Genomic DNA, 10,830 nt, shown 5'->3' with positions numbered 1-10,830 from the left:
ACTGCTTAAATTACCAAAAAGTAAAAGTAGGAGTCAAAACCAGGCAAACAATTGCTCTAACTGTTAATGCTGTCAAAGGTCATGTTAAAGATGTGTTCCTGAAGAAACCTCTCAGTCTCAAGGAGTCTATCCCAGTGTTTTGACCTTCCTTTGAGGATTGCTACTGGAATGATTGGTTATTGCTGCTTCTCTCCAGACTTAGTTTCCCAGAATTGTTAATTACTAAAATTCAATTATCCATGAATTAGTTTATTAATATTTTTCCTTGGAGGTGCTTTTATTATCATCTTAATCTCAGGAAGATTTTTTTTTTAGTGCAGATCCTGGTTTAGACACAGTGCTCAGAAACTGCTGAAACTTGTCAGCTGAGCATGTTGCTCTGGCAGTGTTCCCAGTAGCTGAAATTAGGGCAGTCCCAAGTGGTCTTCTCATGGCGTTTTTAGTTAGGTCTCCAAACCCAAACTCTGGGTTTCAGCTCTGCCATCTGCCAGTTCTAATCTGGGTACTAGTTCTAAACATCCTAGAGTGGTCATTAGCAGTCAAGTGTACTTTTAAGGAGTCCTTATGTTTTAAAATACTGTGTTCCTACCAACCAGAATTTGTACTTTCTTTAAGCCTTTCTTTCCCGTATTGTTAACCTTTCATAATACCTAATGCTGTCCACATTGTTGTTAACTTTTAGTTTACATTTGAGAAAGGTGTTTTGGAAAATACAAAACAAAGTATGAATTTCTTCATTCTTCTGACTCAACAACAGTCAATTCCAAACACTGGAATTACATTTCTGGAACAAAATATTTCCTTTTTATAGATGCTTTTATGTTAGATGTTACTTTTATGAAACCAAAAGGGTTTTATTGGATGACAGTAAATCATATTGATGGCAACAAAACAATAGACAAGTTACTGATGAGGAAATGACTGTCCCACAAAATACACACCTAGATAGAAGGATTTAATAGCACCAATGAACTACTACTTAGAGCACTTTCCAGTGTTACTAAACACTCTGTAGACTGACGAAATGCCACATTAGGTTAATTCTGTTCATGCTGGCTTTGTTACTTATACTTAGAGAAATCCTTATGTCACTAATTTACAGTAACAGTGTGGATTGTTGCACATACTTGTCTGCTAAACGTTGGCATATTTCTTACTCCAGGCTCATATTTCCTAATAACTCATTATCAAATCACATTTGGAAAAGGGACTGCTGAATTACTTAGCTAGAATGCCGTCATAGGTTTGGCCTTACTCGTGACCTTCACCAAATAGTAAGAGGCAACTGCATACATCTTGTGCATGACAGGAATGTTTAATCTCCATTCTCCTATAATACACTAGTGTAATTGAGAGTGAAATGCATAGGGTCATATTGTCCCTTCTTTGCACACTACAAAATCACTCTAATCATCCTTTGCACTGAGCAATGTGGTATGGATTTTTTTCTTATTCTTGGAGGTAAAATACTTGTGAAGTTAAAATAGGTCTTAACAAGGAGCTCCTTGCAGTGTACAAAAATGAGAAACACCTTTGCTTTTCTGGTCTTTTCAGACAATAGATTGGTTTACTGTATAGTAGTGGGAAGTTAATGTCATTTCATGTAACCCTTTCAGAAGATTGATTAGCTCTAGCTGTGCTATCTGTAAGGATAGAGTTGTGACTTGTTCTAAAGAGCAGATCTAATTAAAACTCAGAATTCATAATCTTTGGGCTGAGGCTTAAAAGAAAATCTGAATGAAAAGACATAGCATTGAAGCTTCTCACCAAAGAGACATGAGGTTTGTCAAGGCTTTGCTTTAGGGCAAAATTTGTGTGTAGTGGTTATCCTAAAATACATGGTATTGTATGGTAATGCTTTCCAATTATGATACTATTTACTAAATAGACATTTTAGCAACTGATACTTTAACAGGTAGCTGATAATTGGTGCTCTAAATGTTAATGATTATTGAAATTTTTCGTTTTGATTGTTTTGCGGCAGAAGTATGTACTGTAAAGCAACGTACGCTTTTGTAACTATATACAAAAAAAAGTCAAGTAGATATTGAGTCCGCCCCAAACTGTACTGTTCTACTCTGAGGAGTTCAGTAAGATTCCCATGGAGAATACACCTCTTCCCACACAACGAGCACTCATGGGTGAATTTCTCCATTGAAAAATTTTGTGCCCCTCTCTTTTAAAGACCTTTAAGTTGTGTTTTCTTCTTTCAGGTAAAGGTTGAGTAATACATAGAAGAGGTCTCCTGCAACCTCCTAATGTAAGTGTGTATTTCTCATATGAACATACTGCTCTGTTCACTGAGACATGAGACCCATCAAGTGATTTCTTCACATGGTCCTGACAGCAATGAACAAAAAAATGAATACCAAAATCCGAATTGCTAATGTACTGTCTTGGAGGGGATATGCAACTTGTATCCATTTCAGTACCCATTTAAACAGTGTTTGGAAACACCGTGGGGGGAAAAAACCCACCCCAAAACAGGTAAATCATGTAATAGGAACCTCTATGAGTCTCTAAATCTACATGCCTCATCCTTGAACTGGGGGCACAATCTTGTGCATCAGAACATGTTAGAAAGAAAACGAAGGATTACAATAGATCCAGTAATGCAAAACAGCTTTAGGTACTTGGGGCACAGACTTTATATAAGGCTTTTCGTTTGAACAAGAGATTAGGCTGGAGAGCCTAACCCCCAGTAGACAGAGCTAGGGTGAGGGTTATTTTGCGATCTGTGATAGAGCTTATTTCTCTGTATCTCTTGCAAAAATGTTTTAATCCGATCACAACAGCAGATTTTACGAAGCTAAGAGGCTTGGCATTGGTAAACAGAGTACCCAGCTGTACACCCTAACCTCTGAAGAGAAATTCACTTTCTGCTGAAATCTGTTGTGAGGTACACTCAAATACAAACCTTCTTCTGCTTCCCTGTCTGTAGCCTTCTGTATCTCCTAATTCTTCACCAAACTAACATTTTTTAATGGGGAGCTGAATTGTGCAGCTGATGTGCTTGTATGAATTCTAAAATTAAAGTTTAGTCAAGCCAGAATATCTCCAGACATCGAAGCCTTTGGTCCTTTCCATTCAAAATGCATGTGGCAATAATGGGACCCCAAGTGGTCATGCTAGTGGCCTGATAACTTAGTAGTAATTCCCTGAAGAAATTATGTAGTGAAATCAAGATCTTTCAATACAAAACTGTTAGTTTTGCAGGGAGGTTTTAAAGCTAAAAGAAAAATCTTAATATAAAACTACCTTCACTTCTTATAAGGAATCACCATGATATTTCTGATTTGGGAAGCAAAGAAGGTTCTTACATTTGGGTTTCGTTGGTCTTGTTATAGTGTCCCTTTTGATAGGTTTGTGGATTTGTTTTGGTAAATTGCAGTGGAGTACAATGGAAATGATCCAAGAAAGCATGCGATAGAGTATGTGGCTGGCAGTAAAATGTATTGAAGTATCAAAGCCTTGGGTATATCATCAATTAATCATCTATGGTCTCAGCTGTTGGGGGTGGGGGGAAGTATGCTATGTTACCACTCTGTAAATAAATTTCTTGGCTAATATAGAACTGATCTAGATAAAGAGGAGTCTTACTTGATTTGTCATTTCTTGAGTACGTCTCAGACTCCAAATTCCTAAGAATTGAGGTAGTTTAGCAAAAAAACCAAGAAAACCCTTATGTCCTCAAAAACATAAATGACTGTTGCAAAGAGGGGAAATACTCTTTTTTTTTCCTAGGCCTCAACAGAACAGCTAAATCAGAACAGACTGAAATTTAAACAGAGTTTCAGGTTAGATAAGAAATACAGCAAGGCTAGTTAAGCATGCAAATGGATCAGAAACTCAATAATCTTCCCATTATGAATATGAATAGGTTAGGACAAAACTTCTGTCAGGCAGCTCTTAGGCTCTTTGATCATCTTGGGTGAGTGAAACGGCTAATGCAGAAATGACCTGGGTTTATTCTGCCGTAGGGTGAAAACATGAACTAGATAATATCCAGAGATACTTACTTGCCCTTTGCTTCACTGAGTGCCATAAAATGAACATGCTGCAGGAGAGTGGGATATCGAATTTCTCCCTCTTCCATTTGTATTTTTATGAAGACAAAGAATTACCAACAGTTAGTTTAAGAATAAACCCATTATTAAATGTGTAATGTGAAAGGAAAAATGGTTCATTTGAAAAGCAATGGATACTTTTGATTAATTATTAAGCATTATGTAAAAAATTGTTTTAAAATTGCTTCTTGTGTGGTAGTTTAGCTGTGGAATGAGCAACTGAAGCAATTGATGTATTGGCAGACACATACCTAATAAAGGAGTTCTACATATTCACTCTGATAACCAGCAGCTATCACATATGTTGATATTTATCCCTTTTCCCTTGTATAAAGCTATGGATGGTCTGTCATTATCAACTCTTGTTGGATGTAACTATTGCTTTTTGGTGATGGGGAGAAGTTGCTTTTTCATTTTGTGCTTTATTTGAGGAATTTCTACTTCCTTAACATGAGAAATTTTTCTTTTTTAAATATGTCACTTGCAAAAGGGAAACAAAATTTAAAGTTGTACCCTTTTCCTTTTCCATAAATCTTTTTTTCTTTTAATTTTCCCCCTATAAGCTATGATTTACTCTAGAGAAATGAGGTCTTGTCCAGTGGAGGGGTACTCAAAGCTGATGAAATAGCAGGAGACATTTTCATTTTAGTGGCAGAGAGAAACAAATAGATGTGTCTTCCTTGATCCCAGCTTTACAATTACAGTGAGAAAGAGGCAGACACTACGGACTGAGTCTGTTAGAGCCAGCTTGCTCCCCAAAGGTGGTAAAAAGAGATAGCTGAGTGCTGGGAATGGAGTATTTTTCTCCACTCCAATGTGGGGTTTTTTTGTTGTTGTTGGTTTTGGTTTTTTCCCCCCCCGCCCTTTTTTCCCCCTTCCTCTTCCCCGGGAAAGGGGCTGGAAGACGATACAAGTACTACTTGCACAAGTTTTCACTTGCTGCAACAAGGCACTGCTGATAACTGTTAGTTCGGTACTTACACTGGAGATGTGCAAGGGTCAGGTGCCTCTCTGTAAGATGAGCGGCAGCTGATTGCCAGGGAGCATCAATATTGTCTTGCCTAATATATACAGCAAATTCCAGATAGCCATGTATATTGGTTTTAGTCTCTATTTCGGATGTGTGGATATGATTGTTCAAATGCAGTGGCCTAAAGTTATTAATCCATTGAAATGATTCTCTTCAACTGTCTTGATCTTCAAAGTAATCTTGACAGATAAGAAATATGGTATTCCTTATCTTATAATCAGATCACCTCTAGGGTACATCTGGAATAGTTGTGTAATATAATAATTTTTTTCCATTTAAATAAACTCTAAAAATTGTGCTAAACTCCTAATTTTTTTTGAAGTCTGAAAACAGTGATGGTATAATTTTGGATATTTGCAGGATGGTTTACATAGTGTACTGCTTTTGAGACAAAGAAGTTATAAAAGAACATTAGAGATTTTAATGCATGATGTACTTGACATCAGTTAAGTGAATCAGGTAAGAGATGCTTGTGACTGTCCGCTTGCTGAGAATAAACCAGCTGGTGTTTATTTGGCAAGTATTCAGAAAACACCCTCTTGATAATGATCCATTGCATGATCTGACATCTGGTAAACTAATATATTGTCATCTTTATCATGAAAATCACCACAAATAAAGATTTTAAGAACCATTCAACTTCTGTATGCTTTCTAAAATACACTAATTGTGGTAAAAATTGTTCTTATTAGCAACATGATTGAATGGTGGTAGTCCAAGACCAATTTCATAGTAGATATCTGTTAGCACAGACAATAACAAATGTTAATTCCAGAAGTAGTTTCCATCTTAAGCAAGCAAGTGGCTGTGGTTAGTAGAGTTTGTTTTCTGTATTGCATATGGTAGGATAAAGTGGAGTTAACTTTTAATGGTATCCTGTAATTTAAACTATTTTATTGATCCCTTCACTGAAGAACTGAGCATCTGGAGCCATCTTGACTTGATTATATTTGTTTCAGTGAGACTTCTTATGGTGTGAGTTATTTTTTACTTTTGAAACTGTAAATGTGTGCTCTTGAATGTGTAACAAAGACGATGTCAAGCTCCTTTTTGAATATTCTGGAGAATACAATTCCAAATGTAGCTTGGACTTCCTCAGAGGCTTGCCTGCATTATGACAGTTTCCCTTGCCTATTCTGCAGTTGGTCAGAACTTAAAAAGTAGCATTCAACTGTTCTTGATATTTCATAGAATTGGTAAAAATAGTATTTTTTCTGACTTGTAAAGATGTGGGATTCAGGGTGATAACCAGATGACACAAGGTCATGCAACTTAAGTATATTTGTGATGGGTAGCCAATTAAAATTATATGTTTGGTTTAAAACACTCCAATTATTGAATCAAAACTTGGTAAAGTGGAAGAATCATTAAAAGTGAAATGAAGGTTCAGAAAATAGATGGGACAAGATTTATTCCTTTACTGAAATGAGCAAGTTCAGGCAACAACATTTGGACATGGTATCTCTAAGACCCATTTCAACTGTCTGGGTCTTCCTGTTAGATCCTTCAGTTTAGTTTGGTGTCAATTTTCTCTTTTAGTGGACTTATGAGGCAGTAGATTGGGATGTAATGCTAGTGATTTAAAGACGGAGGGATGCAAAGCCTATTTTTGAAAAGGCCAGACATCTCTCTCTCTCCCTCTTTCTCTATTTGCACAATAACTGTCTTTCAAATGCTTGTCACCTTTTAAAGTTTATATCACCTGTTGCAAAGGTTGTCATAGTGGTTTATTTTCCATCGTAACTGTTCTCTCTGTAAAGCATTTCTTCCAGCATTCTCTTTGAAAATGACCTTTCCTTAGCTTAAGTTCATGCCCTTTGTTGTTATATTTGACACAAGTTCTTCTAGCCTTATAAGCCATACCTTTAGTTCTTTCACAAAATTCTTGTGTAACTTGGAAAGATCTGCTGTTAATTTCTTTTTCCAAAGGCTAGACCTCATTCCTCTAAGGGATTTTTTTATTATTATTATCCCAGATCTTCCAGTATCTTCATGATTAAATGATATCTTTATATGTTTATTTTTGCATACTTTGCATAAAGCAGGGATTGGAAATGTGAGCATTGTTCCACATGTGCTCTGAATTTTATATATATAGATGCAATAGATAGTGTTCCTCTGACTTACAACATATACAATTTTGAATGGTTTCATATATGAATAAGTAAGTAGTATTTGTTGCATTTGAACCCGTGGTAATATAGGATTAAATTTTCAGTTATTTTTTTCATGGTAGCTTTTACTCAAAAGATGTTTCTGTATCATTGGCAACTAAAGAAATGACCCCATTTATGGACATAATCTGCACTAGAAAAAGTCAGTTACATATCAAAATCAATCTAGCTTTTTTTTATCAACTGAATTGCTCTACAAGTTCGTCTAACTGCTTTAAAAGTATCCAAACAGAGTGGTAATTTGTCAAGGTAAATCTGTGTGAATTTTCTCTCAACTTTGCAGTAACTGATTCAAGAAATTTTTGGTTCTGTAGGAATGAATTTACCATAGGAAGAGAACAAAAAAATCTTCAAATTCTTAGTTAGAATTGTTGCTAAACATCTTTTTAACTATCTTAAATTGTCTTTTATATTTGAGGGGCCAGGTAGCTCTTGTGATAAGGAGTCTTTCCTATAATAATACATTCATAGGAACTAGACATATGGTGTCCCTTGTTCCTTTATGGTTAATACTTTCTGTAATATCAGAATTGTTTATCAAATTACTGGCAAGTACTTTTCTCTTTTGAGTCTCTTGGATATCTTTTAATAAAAATATCTATTTTTTCCTTATTTTTTCCAAAGCTAAGCTGCCTGGAGTCTTGAGAAGGTTGTGTTCTGTACTATAAGCTAAAACTGATCTGATTCCGATAAAGTATATAGTTTATGTAGGACGTAAGTCATCTGACACTGGTTACTTGAACACCTAACGAAGTAATCGCCTTAATAGTACTGTTACCACTTACCCACAGTTTGTTAGTTGTAGCCTATCTCCTATGCCTTACTTTATTACTCCTTTTATGTGCCTCAGAATTCTATTTGTATCTATACAACTTAATTGTTTATCTTGTGAAATCAACTCAAACTATAAAATTGTCTTGTTTTTGATTGTGCTTTGCTGCAGGGCTCATTGCAAGCATCTGTTGATTTCTTTTGCCTTCCTGTAGGGGAAGGGACCAGTTTAATAATTACCACACAAAATTCAGTTTTGCACTGCACAGTACAATAGAAAACAGGCTTCCTAAAAAAACTATCCTAAAGGTTGATTAGATAATAATACTTTCTTTAGAATTCTGTAATTTTTAAAATAAGCTGTATGGAAGGCTTATGAACTTTATTATAAACGGTTTTGAAGCTTTTCGTAGAACAGTATTGTTAATGTCTGTGACACATGCTGGTCTTGTCTTTATTAAATACTGCAGTATATTATCAGAAGGATTATTCTTGTGGTGCAACATAAGTTATAATTCCTTCGTGCTTTTTGGCAAGCAATCCTGTTTTAAAACATTATTTCTTCTTTTTTGATATAGAGAAATACTTTGGCTCTTTTGTAAGTCCCGTCAATAGCCAGTCCTGTGTATCATCATTGCTTGCTATCTTGCTGTCACTACTTCTTTTTTGAGATTTTTTTTTTTAATTGTTATTATTTAATCCTGGCAATAATGCTTCCCTCTTTCTATCCGAAGCCCACTTGTGAAAAACGTAAATCCACTGAACAGGATCCATCTCAGTGTTGACAAAACATCAAGTCAATGGCATGGATACTGAGAATGCAGAAGTACCATTAGTAAAACAGCTTCAGCATTGAACCACATTGTTAGTTTGCATTTATATGGTGCTGGATTTTACTTAGATGGTTTGAGCAAGCACTGTCTGCCTGACCTTGGCCTTGAAGAATGTACTTTATTTCAGTGTCCATTGTTTGACTCTGTCTTTATGTTTGAGTTCTGCGCTATCCATGAATGGGAAGTTGAACATACTATTTAATTACCCAGATATATCCAGAAGGGAGGTAATAATGTGTGTTATTTTTTTTATGCAACACTGGATCCCATATCACTGTCATTACCTAATTCTGCAAAGTAAAGAGTCATCACCAAGGTGTACCGTGGTGAAAAAGCAGCAGCATGTAGGAGTTAGTAATGACTTCTTTAAGGAAAGAGGCAATAATATAAACAGATGTCCATGTTAAATAATACAGTAGATTTAAGTAATCTTTCTGAAGATGAGGAAGAAAGATCCTGACGCCAAAAGGTTATTTACTCATACACATGTATGCACCCACACAAAACTGAAGGTTAGTTCTTGGATCTTGCCTTTGTCTGCGGCATGCATTTGGGCTGTTAGGCACAATAAAATCCCGTGCAGGTTCTGCTGTATAGGGTTAAATAAGACATTCTTGGCATAAGGGTCTAAAGAGGGAAAAATCAAGCCATGCTGGAACCTTGATTTGTATGAGGGAGAAAATAAAGAGTAATATGAAAAGTCTCCCTAAGATTCTGTTGTTTGTTTTCCAGTATATAATAATCTTCACTGACTTTGACTAAAGCTTCTTAGTTTTGCCTTATGAAAACAAAATTCTTTCAAACTGTGTTAATATTAAGAAAATTTCGCTTTCTAAGTCTTAGACCATACTTACCTCAAATCTGATATCCCTAGCATGGATCATTTTTCTGCATTTGCTCACAAATAGCTGGCAGTACCTTTCTGAGCAGAACAGGCTGTGAATACAAAATATTAATAAACCAGTAACATGTAGTTCCAAGATAAGCAGTTTTTAAAAATTGCATTATGTATACTTAATGCCTAACTGACCTTTTCTGCTGTTTCTTAGATCTCTTAAAAATTCATCTAATTTCAAAACCAAACTATTAGCCTATTTATATGTAAATTGCCTTTAATTCATGCATTGATTTGAAAGACTAATCCAAAAGATCCTTTACCACAGGTGACCTTTTTGACACTGTACTTCTGGGAGGACTGCAAAGTGGTTTCTTATGACCTCACGTCCACCTGTAGCATAACATATGCCTACTTCAGTCTGTATAAATCAGTCATAAGAGAGTGGTTTTCAACCAACATTGAATTATTAACACTGTAACTGTCCTGGTTACAGTTATAGTTAAAATAGGTCCTATTTAAACCAACGATTATTTTCTGTTGTCATTCTTGCTTATTTTAGATGTTAAACACAATTAAGGTGTTCACTGATTATGCCCCTTGAATAATAAGTAGTAGTAAAACCTAGCTCTTAAATGACAGTCTCCAAAGACTGTAAATTTCAAAAAACAGTGAATATTTATTATTTGCCAGAATTTCATGTCACCACAAGAGCTGCTAGAACAAATATGCTAAAGCTGACTTCTACTGTTTCCTATAGTAAAGGTTGAAATGTTTCCCTTTGTAGAAAAGAGTATACAAAACTGGGATTATTATGTATTAGGGATTATAAATTTACATTTTCATCCATTCACGCTCTAGAAAGCGACTCTTGATCTACATCTGCTGCAGTGTACATTTCACTGCAGAGAGTGAAGGCTCACCTGGCTTGGTGGGCAGTCTATTATTTACTATTTTCTCATTGTAGCAGGTTATTACTGGGAGACTTAATAATGATCCTGCTGAATTACTTCAGTAGTTTATTGCTAATATATAATGTTGAAGAAAATAAATGCTATTTTTGTTTCTGATTGCTCTTTTCAAATAATTTTTTTTTCCCATCAATTAAAGCTTCAGAAGA

At 35.4% G+C, this 10,830-nt stretch overlaps 1 protein-coding gene across 1 annotated transcript in view; it reads left to right on the top strand.

The window, feature by feature from the left end:
* Positions 1–2,240: 2,240 nt before the first annotated feature.
* FHIT (fragile histidine triad diadenosine triphosphatase) overlaps positions 2,241–10,830 on the top strand; it is a 492,535-nt gene continuing 483,945 nt past the window's right edge. The window contains exon 1 of the mRNA XM_059823354.1: positions 2,241–2,260. The gene's annotated coding sequence lies outside the window, so the exon portion shown is untranslated. The remainder of the gene's footprint in view (positions 2,261–10,830) is intronic.

The sequence above is a fragment of the Gavia stellata genome, chromosome 12 (assembly GCF_030936135.1).
Source record: "Gavia stellata isolate bGavSte3 chromosome 12, bGavSte3.hap2, whole genome shotgun sequence".
NCBI classification, from domain to species: domain Eukaryota; kingdom Metazoa; phylum Chordata; class Aves; order Gaviiformes; family Gaviidae; genus Gavia; species Gavia stellata.
Note: the sequence above shows the minus strand (reverse complement) of the source record. Positions and strands in the feature narration are given on the sequence as shown.